This window comes from Meles meles, chromosome 1, assembly GCF_922984935.1.
Source record: "Meles meles chromosome 1, mMelMel3.1 paternal haplotype, whole genome shotgun sequence".
NCBI lineage: Eukaryota > Metazoa > Chordata > Mammalia > Carnivora > Mustelidae > Meles > Meles meles.
Genome location: NC_060066.1, coordinates 182,977,209 through 182,979,585, shown reverse-complemented (window position 1 = coordinate 182,979,585; position 2,377 = coordinate 182,977,209).

Genomic DNA, 2,377 nt, shown 5'->3' with positions numbered 1-2,377 from the left:
GAGAGCCTGCTTCCCCCCCTCTCTCTACTTGCGTAACTACTTGTGATCTCTCTCTATATATCAAATAAATAAAATCTTAAAAAAAAAAAAAGAAAGACTGGGGGAGGGGGGAGAGGGTTGGGAATGAGGTGTTCATGTGTGTTTGAGGAATTGAAGGAAGCTGGCACGGCGGTAGGGAGCCATGTAAGGGGGAGGGTGATTCCGGATAAGGTGGTCATAGGCCAGGGGAGGGCATTCGGCACAGGGTAAGGAGCGGGCTTTTTATCCCAGGAGCAACCAAAGGCCATCAGAAGGTCTTAAAGGGGAGTGTCTTATCCTTTTTAAGGATAAGACAGGAGAAGGGCAGGACAGGTGCAGTGAGATCAGTTAGAAGCCCCTGTAGGAATCCAGATAAGCCGCAGTGGTGGCTGGGACCCGTAAGGTACCGGCAGAGATGAGGAGAAGGTCAGAGAGATGTTTTAGAAGTAAAATTAGCAGGATCTGATGGTGGCTCCTAGGACACTGGCTTGCCTCTTAGGTGGACAGTGGTGCCATTCACTGAGACGGATGACGTTGGAGAGCGAGGTAGGTCTTGGACACGCTGGGGTTGGGTGCCTTTGAGACATCAAGGGGGAGATGTTGATGAGGCAGTTGGCCCGGCACCTGCTGGTCAGGAGCTTAGACAGGAGGTTCCCCGCAGCTGGAGACGCACAGGTGTGAATCATCAGCAGAGGCACGGTAATCGAAGCTATGGGCATGGATGAGATCTCCGGGGAGGGTCCACGGTGAGAGGGGGGAAAAGCCTGGGAATCGGCCTTGAGGAACATGAGTGTTTGGGGGAGGAGGGCAACCCCACAAAGAAGCCTGAGGAGGAGACCAAGAGACAAACCAAGAGTACAGTGTCCAGGAGTCAAAGAGGCCAGTGTTTTAAGAATGTAGTAATTGAGAGATCTAATAAGATGAATACTGGTTTAGGGTGGGGGGAAGCATTCAGTTTGAGATATGGAGGTCATATCTCAAGCATCATGTTCTAGGGGAGCTGTGGGAGGTGAAAGCCAAATTTGACTGTTAGAATGAACAAGAGCCCATAGTGGCCAGCAGTGAGGAAGGAAGCCAGGTGGAGGTTGCAGGGGGCAGGTGGAGAGAAAGAGGGGATAACAATGAGTGAGTGGCCTGGGGAATGGAGAATGGGCAGGTGCACCGGCCTGAGATAGGAGGAGGGGTGCTTTCTCTAACGCAGCTGGGGAGAGGGCAGATGTAGGGAGATGTGGGCTGTGCCGGTGGGAGACAGGGGCGTTCCAGTCTGGTGACTTTAATCCTCTCTGTAAAGGAGCAGCAAGGTCACCTCTGTCATTGAGGAGGAAATGGGCTGGTGGGAGACTTAAAGAGAAAGGGGAAGGTTGGAAATAGCCATTGCAGGAAGCAGGTGGAGACACATGTAGAGGGCCCATATGCCGTCAGGGGCTCTGATTTATGGGAACGTCAAGCTGACCTGTGGAGTCACTTGGCTGCTTGAGCACACAAGATGGGAGATAGGAGGGGCGCCTGGCTGGCTCAGTTGGTAGAACATGCGACTCCTGATCTCGGAGGTGAAAGTTTGAGTAGAGATTACTTAAAAATAAAATCTTAAGGGACCCCCTGGGTGGCTCAGTCAGTTGAGCTTCTGCCTTTGGCTCAGATCATAATCCCAGGGTTCCTGGGATGGAACCCGCATTGCATGGAGCTCTCTGCTCAGCGGGGAGCCTGCTTCTCCCTCTGCCTGCCACTCCCCCTGCTTGTGTTTACACTCTCTCTCACTCTGACAAATAAATAAAATATTAAAGAAAAGGCAGATAGGAGGGCTCATTGGGGCTGGAGGTGTGCCAGACAGATATGATCAAAAGGCAGAGAGGCAAAGGGTTTGGGGTATTGGCAAGTGTTACCAAAATGTGGGGCATTGGCGGGCACCTGGGTGGCTCAGTTGATTAAGCTTCTGCCTTCAGCTCAGGTCATGATCCTGGAGTCCTAGGATTGAGTCCCATATCGGGCTCCCTGCTCAGCAGGGAGTCGGCTTCTCCCCTCTCATGCTCTCTCTCTCTCTCTCATAAATAAAGAAAATCTTAAAAAAAAAAAAAAAAAAGTGGGGCTTTGGCATCTAAGTTGGCCCAGAAGAAAAGGGAAACAAGGAGAAAGCTGATGTGTTAGGAGAACCCCTGATGAACAGGGCGGGGTTCTGAGGAAAACCAATAGCTATCTCCAGGTCACATGGGCAAGGTGGGAGCAGTGAAGGTTGTGGTCAGAGATGGGGCCAGGGCCCAGGAAGGATGGGTGGCCTGGGGCGCCTGGCTGGTTCAGTCAGTGGAGCATGAGGCTCCTGATCTTGGGGTTGCAGTTTTGAGCCCCACAATGGGTGTAGAGA